This window comes from Mirounga angustirostris, unplaced genomic scaffold (genome assembly GCF_029215605.1).
Source record: "Mirounga angustirostris isolate CCGP_5_RB_7025 unplaced genomic scaffold, mMirAng1.0.hap1 SCAF_13, whole genome shotgun sequence".
Classification (NCBI taxonomy): Eukaryota; Metazoa; Chordata; class Mammalia; order Carnivora; family Phocidae; genus Mirounga; species Mirounga angustirostris.
Genome location: NW_026991721.1, coordinates 19046766 through 19057820, shown reverse-complemented (window position 1 = coordinate 19057820; position 11055 = coordinate 19046766). Strand labels below are relative to the sequence as shown.

The following is an 11055-nucleotide window of genomic DNA, read 5'->3' as shown; positions in this document are numbered from 1 at the left end:
AAAAACCCTGCTAGAATTTTGGGGAGATTTCATTAATCTATAAATCAATTTAGGAAGAACTGACATCTTAATAACATTGAGTCATGATAAATCTTTCTATTTAATTTTCTTTGATCTTTTTCATCAGTGCTTTGTAATCTTCGCATTAAGATCTTGCATGTATTTTTTCAGATTTATACCTATTTCATGTTTCGTGCTATGGTAAATGACATTCTTTTAAAATTATGATTTCTAGTTATTTGTTGCTGGTATATAGAAATACAATTGATATTAATATATTGATTTTGTTCTACAATCTTAATAAGATTACTTACTAGTTCTAAGAGCATGTTTATAGTTTTTAAGATTTCCTACATAGCCAACAGTAGCAATCACAAATAATATTATGCCTTCCTTTTCAATCTGCATGTCTTTTATATCTTTTTCTTCTTTTATTGCAATGGTTGGGAATTCCAGTGTGATACTGAATAGCAGTAATAAAAGCATACATCCTTGACCTGTCCCTGATCTCAGAGGAATGCATTCATTCTTCACTACGTATATCTTTTGTAACTAAACTTTATCACTATGGAAGGCTTTTTCTATTTCCTACCTTTCTGAGAGTTTTTATCATGGATATTACATTTTTCATATATTTTTATCTGTACTTAATTTTTATTTATCTATTGTTATTTTGGCTATATTCACTGTATTATTTTCTAGTAGTTTTCCTAGAGGCTACATCTTTTCACAATATATAGAGAGCTAACATTTTACTACTTCAAGTAAAATGTAGAAGTTTTACAATCATTTATATCACTTTACTCTTCCCTCTTCATATTATATTTGTCATATATATATCTACATATATTGACAAACTTACCAGACACTGCTATAATTTTCACTTTCAATCGTCATTTATATTTTGTAGAATTTGAGGGAAAAAAACTGTCTTTTGTTTTAGCCCAGATATCTACTATTTTTCTTGCTTGCCTTATCTCTGAACTTTCAAGTTTCTCTTTAGTAACATTTCCCTTCAGCCTGAATATTTCCTTTAGCATTTCTTTTAGAGTAGATTTGCTGGTAATAATTCTCTTAGTTTCTCTTTCATCTTTTTTCCTGAAGGATATTTTGGATATAGAGCCCTTGGTTGACAGTTCTCTTATTTTAACAATTTAAATTTTTATTCCACTGTCTTAATGGCCTTCATGGTTTCTGAGAAATGAGAGGTAATATGAATCTCTGTTCCTTCACATGTAATATATTAGTTTTCTCCAGCTACTTTCAAGACTTTTTTTTTCCTGTATCTTTGGTTTTCATCAGTTTCATTATGATGTGTCTGGGTGATTTTTCACTTATAAATTTATTTTGTTTGGGGTTTTCACAGGCTCTTAAATCTGTAAATGTATGATTTTCCCCTAATATAGGAAGTTTACAAGTATATTTATTCAAATATGTTTCTGCTCTAATCTCTTTGTTCTCTCCTTATGGGAGAAAACTCCAGTGATACTTATGTTAGACATTTTACTATTGCCCCACAGATTCCTGATGCTCTGTTCATCTTTAAATCTTTTTTCTTTTTTCTTCATACTGAAAAACTTCTATCTCCAACTTTCCCAACTCTTTCTCAATCTCCATTCTGCTTTTGAGCCCTTTTAGTGAAATTTTTATTTAAGTTATTGTATTTTCTAGTTCCAAAATTCTCACCTGGTTCTTTTTATTGTTTTGATTTCTCTGCTGGAATTTTCTATCTTCTCATTTATTTCCATTGTTTTACCTTTATACCATGGAGCATAGTTATAGTAGCTTCTTAAAAGTTTTTGTCAGGTAAGTCCAAAGTGTGTCATCTTATAGCACCTATTGATAGTCTTTTCCTTTGAGAACCTGTATCATTTTTCTGGTTCTTTGTATATTGACTCATTTTGGATTGTATCCTGAACACTTGAAAATTAGGTTTTATAGATGCTGGGTCCTGTTAAAATCCTCTACAGAATATCAATCTGTGTTGGAGTTGTTTTGTCAGGCAACTGACAGCTTGCTTCAAACTTTAAATTCTACTTACCTTCTCTAGGTGCTAGTTCCAATATCGATTTAGTTTTCAAAAACTTTTATACACTCATTTGCATCTTTCCTGCACAAGAAGGTCAGTGGGGACCCAGAAGTTGTGCAGGTTCAGACCCAGCTCCTTGTGTTGTGCCTCTGGCCAAAAATATGGGGTTCTTTCAAAGTTTTACTGCTTCCTCCACCACTAGTAAGGCTCCAAATGAGGGGAAAAAATAGGGAAAAAAAAGAGGAGAGGCTTATCTCTTTTCAAGGTATTTCTTCAGTTTTTGACCACCCTCCCCCACCTGCCTGATCTTTTTTTTAATTTTCAGAAAGTTCAGTTAGTTTTTTTTTTTTTAATTTATTTTTGTTTTGTCCAGAATTTGGGGTTGTAATCAGCAAGACAGAATGGCATAGAGTGGGCTTACTCCATCTTTAATGGAACTTTTTATATTTTATTTTACATTTTTGTTTTTATTTGTGTTCAGGGAATACCTGCGTCCACTTCGGCAAAAAATATGGAGTGCTCACGAAGGGGGACTGTGGGTGATAATGTGCAAAGGTAATTTGGCACTAGATTGAAAGTGGCTGAGATAACCTACCTAAGAACACTGAATTTCTATTAGTAGGTTATAGAAAGCTATAGAGGGATTCTCATTCAAATGCCTCAGTGTGGTTGGCAGCCGTCAAAATGGTCTTGCTGCCTTTTCCTTTTTTTAAAAAAAACATTCTGAAATAGAAGTGAAATAACTTCAAGTTTGCTTCCATATTCTAGTTCTGGCACCAATCTTATTTCCCCAGAAGGCGTTTCTATTACTGAAAGTGGCATTCAGGCACTGACGACCACACATTCCCTTATTATACATTGCATAACACCAGAAAAAAAGACCAATAAAATCACTGGTCCTACTTACAGTGAGCCAACAACATTTGGGGCAGGGTTGACTTTATGTTACATTCATATATCTCACAGATAGCGTGGCTATAGATTAATTGGTAAGGCATTATGTATACATAGCTATGAATATCAAGCAATGCATTAAGAATTAGCATAAAACGGCAAAGCCTTTATGTTTTTCCTTTGCTTAATTGACTTTGTAGAGCAATTCATACTGTTAACATAGGTGTCTCTGGTAAATAATGTAATATCAAACATTTAATTGCCACCTATTCTGGGGGCCTGCCTTAGGCTGGAGTTTCTAGAAACAGACCACAAGAGAAAGATTTGTATGAAGGTTTATCAAGGAGTACTCCTGATCAACACCCATCCCTGGTGATAGAAACAGGATTGGTCAGAGGGAGAAACTAAACTGCAATCTGATTGCCAATCCCTCAGGGGATTCTGGAGCGGAGGCATCCAGATGCCCCAAACTGAGGCGAAAGTGGATCTTTCTACCCACCCACTAACTAGTCAGAGAAAGAGGATTGCCCCCTGGGAATCTGGGTAACCTGTGGCAAGTAAGCTTTCTTTGGTAGAGGAAATTCCCCAAGGGGAACTCAGCTGTGAGCCTGGGCAGCCAACATTTCAGACAGCTAGGGAAATGCGCATACACTCCTGGAGGAGGCTCTGAGAGATGTACCACAGCATTCATCATGGTGCCTTAAATCAACATGAGTTTTCTTACCTGTAAAATAACAACCCAATCCAAATTCATTGATGATAGAATGGTTTATTAATTTTGAGGGGGAAAGCCCCCTAAATAAACCACACTATGAGGTTGAGTTGGGAGATGTGTTTACATGTGTGGTGTAAGACACATTGTCTCACACAAAAATAGGTTTTTAATAAATGTTGTCATTATGTTTCACAGAATATACCTGTGTATAGGTATTAATAATTGAGAAATTTCACCTTCATGTCTTCTAGGAAACTGAGGTAAAAGAGAGTGAATGCTTGCCTAAAAATTTCCAGACAAGGAGATTCTTTTTATGAAATGCATGTCCTTGCTGTTACTCCTTTGTGCTGAGGTTCTTTATGTCAAATCCCAAGAGAGATTTCAACTCACATAGAATCAACTAGAATGTCCCATGTTTTGTTTTCTTTGTGTTTGTTTGTTTGTTTTCCCTACAAATTGGCTTTTGCCTCTTTTGAGATTTCAGGTTTATGTATCCCCCATTTTCTAGGAGGGGGAAAAGAAAGACTGCATGTTCTGACAAGTCCTTTTAAATTAAAAAGGGAGTCAGTTTAAAATAGAAAATGTAATTTTAACACATGCAGATATCCCCATGCTGAGAAGACAACTCTATTGTATTTTTCAAACATTAAAAAAAAGAAAGACAGGAAAAAAACAATACACAAAACAGAGAGAGACAGTGAGTAAAATAAAATTAGGCCATATTGGAATGAGCACAAGCAGGCCCCTAGCAAAGCAGACACAGACAGCCCTGCCCATGTGCGGCCGAGCACAGAGGGTCCGTTTTCACTGATCATCAAGTATCATGGAGACCTCTAAATATGATATTTCAAATCAGAATGAGTAATACTGCAATCTGATTGACTCACTCACAGTGAGTCAATACAATCTGACACATACCATTAAGTTGAAATTTTGGAAGTAGTTTTATTTCTGTTGGATGGAAGCTGGCATATTTATTTTGTGTTTTATCATTTTTGGGTGAGATAATGATTTGTCTTTTGAGAGTTTGCTTGTGTGTGTGTGTGTGTGTGTGTGTATGAGAGAGAGGGAGAGAGAGATTCTAGGAGAAACCAGAATAGAAAAACTCAGAGCTGTATGTACCCTCCTTTGGTTTGAGAGCAGAGACTGGGATTACTGTTTCTTCTACTTCCTGACTCATTTCCATTAGGCTTCTTTTCAACAATTGTCACAGCAACAATATTTTCTGTATAGCAAAGAGATTTCCCAATTCACCTATTTCAAGAAAGTCTGATTTCCAGTTTAACACAAAAAAAATGAGTACAGTCTCCTGGCTGGCTACAATAGAATCATGGAGAAGTATAATTTAACAATAAGCATAATCTAGAAAAGACTGTTTTACCTAGACTTGGTGTCACTAACGCTAAACAACCTGTCTACCTTGATTCATCACTCACTCACCTATGGAACAATGCATGTGTGGACATTTATTGTTTCTGCCTGCCCAAAATAGATCCTCTTTCTTCTGAAACAACACTCCAATATCCCTTTGGTAAAACATTCCTTCCTTGTCTCAGTCCTTCAGTTAACCCTGACTTTAACCACAGTTCTGGAAGTTGAGGGGTGGGGGGAGTATGGTTATGTCTAGCCAAAAACGGACATTATTTTACTTTATAGGTTTAAGTGACCAAAAGACCTTTTGCTAGACCTTCATTCCAGGCCTTTTGCTAATATGATCTGGAAAATGGAGCTCTCTTTTCATTGGGATAGATGAGCTTATAAAATAATTGCCAGATGCTGATGGCTGTCTTAATATCATAGCACAGCAGGGAGAGAGCCTGCCTGAGATTGGAATTAAGAGAGAGGAAAGCAAAAATGAAGATAGACCAAGTTCTGTAACACTAACTAGACTCAACCACACTCAAAAAAAATTAAGTTGCCATGCTTTTCAGTTTTGTGAGTTAACTAATTCCATTCTTTGGTTTAAGACAAAGTGAGGTGCTTTTGTTTTCCACTTAAAATTGAAAAAGTCCAGAGGCACCTGGGCAGCTCAGTTAGTTAAGCTTCTTCTGACACTTGATCTCATCTCAGGTCTTGATCTCAGGGTTGTGAGTTCAAGCCCCAGGTTGGGCTTCACTCTGGGCATGGAGCCTACTTAAAAAATAAAATAAAATAAAATAAAATAGAAAATGTCCTGATGACTTCAATTTATATTTGACATAGATTTATATTTACTTAAAAATATTTAGAGTTGTGGCTGTGAAGAATATTTGGAGGAGCTCTGCAGTTTCACCAACTCTGCCACAGGAGGGGAAGAGCTGCTAAATGATGGTGATTTGGGAAGAGAACTGGGCTGTGCACACTCTTCTTTCATTTGAGAACTGGCCTGCCCTCAGACAGCTGGTGTTCTCTATTTGGACCATACAATCAGCATAGCAGGAAAGACCCTCTGCCCATATGGTAAGTCTAAAATTTGCCTGTGCTGTCCTTGATTGGAAGATGGTATAAGGGTATTTATTTTAGGATTTAGAGGGGTCTGCTTGCCTAACAGTATAAACCGCAACTCTAATATAAACATTGTCATGTTGAAGGTAACATTTTACTCTCTACTTATCTTACTCTGTGTTTATCCCTAAATTAAATCTGAACCCAGGCAGGTAAGAGGAGTGTTATTTTTGATCCCTTCATTCACCCACCAGCTCCCAACGAGATGATATGTATAAAGACACCTAGATGAACAAAACCATTGCATGATTAAGGAAGACCAAAGACCTTGCTATGTTTGGAAAATATAGGACACAGTGGGAGAATGGAGGAATTGGGAGTAGGTATGTAGGCTGGGGTCAAATGATCCAGGGCCTTGTGAGCTATCAAAGCCGTTGGAACTCTGTTGTATATTCAATGTGGAGCCATCGAAGGATTTTAAATAGTGACAGTTAGATATTTTCCAAAGATTACTCCAGCTTGAATGCGAAAAATGAAATGGAGGGCAAAGGAAAAAAGGCGGAGCAACAGTATAAAGAGCTGGTGCCCTCACCGAGGTAAGTGTCCGGAAGGCAGCACCACGGACACGGCATCTAGCCCAACGCCCAGCATCCCAATGGCCTCAGTGTGTGTGTGTGTGTGTGTGTGTGTGTGTGTGTGTGAGAGAGCCCAATGCCCAACATCCCAATGGCCTCAGTGTGTGTGTGTGTGTGTGAGTGTGTGTGTGTGTGTGTGAGAGAGAGAGCCCAATGCCCAACATCCCAATGACCTCGTGTGTGTGTGTGTGTGAGAGAGAGCCCAATGCCCAACATCCCAATGGCCTCCGTGTGTGTATGTTTGTGTGTGTGTGTGTGAGAGAGAGAGCCCAACGCCCAACATCCCAATGGCCTCTGTGTGTGTGTGTGTGTGTGAGTCAGTAAAAGAATAAATCATCCAGATAAGAAAGAATGAGAGAGAGAAATAGAGTACAGTAACAGTAAGCCTGACATTAGAGGTGGATCAGAAACTCCTAGGCTTAAGAGCTCTGTTTTTCCTGTTTGCTGGTTCATGAGTCATAGTTGAAACCATAGGCATGGGTTAAATTTCATAAGGAAAAATTATTCAGCTAACATTTATTGAGATCCTTTGTTATGCCAAATGCCATTCTGGGTGGTGGATCTTGTTTTAGGATGTAGGCCATGACTTCCATCATTTAATGAGCAAACAGAGAAAAAGGGGAACTCAATGAAGCCTGAGCTGGAATTATCAGAAAACCAGGAGGAGGAGCTGTGGAGGATGGTGCTTCGAAAGTCCATGGAGGAAAAGTTTCAAGAATTTTAGGAGGCATTAAGACTCTTAATCATTAAGAGTGTCAAGTATCACAAAGGAATTAATAACTTAGTAAATAAAAATTGTCCTTTGGATTGGTTAGGAAGTCAATGATATTCCAAAGTAGAGTGGCAGATTATGGGGAAAAAAAAAGGTCAAGAGAACATGGATGAAGAAACAATGAAAATTTCTTGGAAGAAGAAACTTTAAAAAGGAGTGTATTTTTATGAGCCTTGATGTTTGAATAGGAGCTCATTTGGAAAACAGAGGGAGAAAACAATCAGAGCCACATAGAGTTGCAGCCAGATAAGGAGAAACTTCTTAACCATTTAGGTGTTATATATATGTGGGCTGAATTTTAAGACCAAGAATGGGACAGACCTCTCTCCTATCTAGAAAGTAGCTCAGGAGTGCCAGGACCAAATAAAATGGTAATCTCCGCCTCATTTTCCTCATCTGTAAAATGGGATACTAACAGCCCTCACCTCACGGGTGGTTGTGCAGATAGAACTGATGGATGTAAAGCGCTCAGAACATTGCCTGGGTTACAGTAAATATTCTATAAGTGTTAGCTGTTACTGCTGTTCTAATTATTACTATTATTATTATTATTATTATTATTATTATTATTAAATTAATGTCTAGAAGCTCTCTTGGGCATTAACAAACCTGAATAATTTCCACTTCCAGAGGTATCAACCATATCATCTATATTTTGTCTATTTTATATGTTTCCATACATAGAAGGCATACATTTTATAAAAACTAAGGTGCTATGATGTATGATTCATGTCATTTTTTAAGAATATAATGGCATCTGAAAATGGCTTAATGATTTGTTTTTTTAGTTCTCAGTATTTAGAGAAATTTTAGATTTTAATACAAAGAGGTAGAATTTTATAATAAGCCAGAATATATGAAATTAATAATGGGCTTTTATACTGTACCCTAAGCACTACAGATTCTAACTATAAAGCCTATAATTTTCCCATTTTACGTTTCATTAATTCAGAGAAAGACAGATTGTGAGGGTAGAATGCATAATGGGTCTGACATGAATCTAATCAACATGTGTTGTTATTTGGAGGAACAAAAAGAAAAATAATGTAAGTCACTTTAAATGATTTCTGTTGGCTGTGTATTCTTAACTGGCAAGCTCCATCTCTGCAACCAACTAGTTCTGTGACCTTGGGAAAGTTACAGGACTTCTCTGTGTTTAATAATAAGTTTGAGATATTATTGGACCATCACATCATGGAATCTTCTTCAGGGCACCATTAAAACAACAATAACAACTCTCAAAGCAGGTGTTCATTACCAGTCCGCTGACAATCCCTGCCACATTCTGTCTGAAGGCCAGGGACAAAATCACACCAGGTGGCATCTGATCCAGTTAAAACATACACAGTAGCTCAGTAAGTGCTCAACACTGAAAGGTTTTAGGGATACCAAAAGCCTATGGCACCTCCTCTGTCTTTTGACAGAGGTGTCCTTGATTTTATCTTTACTGAAAGCAGAGTGTATGGATAATGAGTCTCAAAGACTATTCCTTAACCTAGAGCTGAGCAGCTGGTCTTTGGCAGTCTATGTGGATACATATGGATGGAACACCATGTAAATATCTACAACTACTTGGCAACCCCGGTGGAATCACTGAAACATAGGGCCTGGGACTTAAAAGGATCTCCACAAATGCATGCTAAAAGAATGAATCTATCTGCATGGGGCATGATATACAGACTAGTAAGATCACAGGGTCTTAAACTATCCCAACCTCAGATCAAATACCAGCTCTAACTACTCTAAGTAGATTGTTTGGGAAGACTGCTTCCACCCTCTGAGCCTGTACCCTCATCTGTAAGATGGGAATGATAATACCTGCTCTGGAATATGCAGTGAGGCTGAGATAACATGTTTCTATGGATGTAGGTATGCATGTGTATATAATTTATTTATACCCTGTAATAGCCAAGATCCTAGATTCTAAATTTCAGAAACCAATTCCAGCTACTTTAAGCAAAGAGAGGATAGCTTTAGAATTCAGGGATTTAAAGCTAGATTTTAAGTAAAAACAGATATTGCGGATATATGTCAAGACTCTTATCTTTGATCTCTTCTTCCTTCTCTGCACCTGCTTTATACCCCTTTCTCTTTTCCTAGAGAATCGCAATTCTGGAGTTTGCATATTATTCTTCCAACCACCTCCAGAATAAAAGTCTCTGAGTCTTAACTTCATTTGCAAATTCATGGGAGAGAGGATCTAAATGTCCTGGTTTCAGTCAGATGTCCACCCTGGCTCAATTTACAGTGACCAGAGGATAGGCTCATGTATTACAAAAGCGATTATTAAGGGGATTGTAGATCAGGTTGGAGCCAGGCTTTCCAGGTGGAGAATCACTGTGAACTGAACAGAAGCACTGTAAGCTTAGAGTCAGTCTCTATAAATTGTCCTCCCCAAAGCATTCAGAACAGAAATAAGATATGTAAAGTACCTGACACAATGCCTGGCAAATAGCAGACATTAGATAAGAGGTCATAATTACTATAAAGATGAAATATAAAGATACATCTATGTCTTCATTGAATCAGCTTTCCCTGAGCCCCCATGTTATAGTTTCAACATTGGGCTTGTGCTGGACTAGGAAGTGACAAAGGCCCGGGCCATTAAGAAGCCCACTGTCACACAGAACAGGGTGACTACCTTGTTCATCTCTCTTTAGTCCCCAAACATCGTCCTTTAAGAAAAGATTCCTCTTTCCAAGATATGGTAATTCTGGTATGTTTTGCAACTCAAAAGAGATGTTCTGTCTATGCAATTCTCACAGTAAATTAATCTCATCTTTCTAAGCAAGTAAGCATCCTGATTTGGAGTAATTCCAAGCTCGTGGTTCTTTCACAAAAATATCTCAAAGGGCTTTTCAAAGGAACATTAGTGCTGTGAGACTATTACGAAAACTGAATCAAAGGGGGAACCGAGAGAGAGAGAGAGAGAGAGAGAGATTGGGTTAGGGGATACCACAGTCCCTTTTCCATCCGATGATAAAACCCCGAATAACTGGAAAGTCTCATGTAATCAGGATTACACATCTACTAGCCATAAAGTATAAAACAAATCACCTGTATCATGTTGTCCAACTGTCACAAATTAAACACAAATACCCAAGATGAAACAGAAAAATCAGAGGTCTTAAAATACAGTAAATATGGAGAAAGAGGAGACAAGAGTGTTCACAGATGTGGTTCTGTGCCATAGCATAGGGAGATACCACGATCAAGAAGGTGGTTTTCCCAGGGGGAGGCTTATCCATTGCAATCTCGATGTGCTGACCCCTGCAATTTCCCCAAATGTGGGAAACTCAACTGCCTAATTCGTGGTGGTGGGGGGCTGCATCTGTGCTTTCCCCTTATGATTAAATGTTCAAAAAAAAAAAAAAACACTACAGTAAATAGGGGTTTCTGGCCCTGGCTTCCCCATCTTCTGCATGTATGCCCCTGGATAAGCCTCTTTGTCCTCACTTGTCCTCAGGTTTCTTATGCAAAAAGAGGACGTTGAGTTTTAAATTTGCCACTGTTCCTTTTAATTCTAAACCAGGCATTGTGTTACGTTGGCTGTGAGGGTATCAAGTTCTATTTATTTCTCTTATTT

At 37.6% G+C, this 11055-nt stretch overlaps 1 non-coding gene across 1 annotated transcript; it reads left to right on the top strand.

The window, feature by feature from the left end:
* Positions 1 to 10658: 10658 nt before the first annotated feature.
* On the top strand, positions 10659 to 10815 carry LOC123858101 (U1 spliceosomal RNA). The gene has a single exon (XR_006794059.1). It is a non-coding gene; the product is annotated as a U1 spliceosomal RNA (small nuclear RNA).
* Positions 10816 to 11055: the final 240 nt, after the last annotated feature.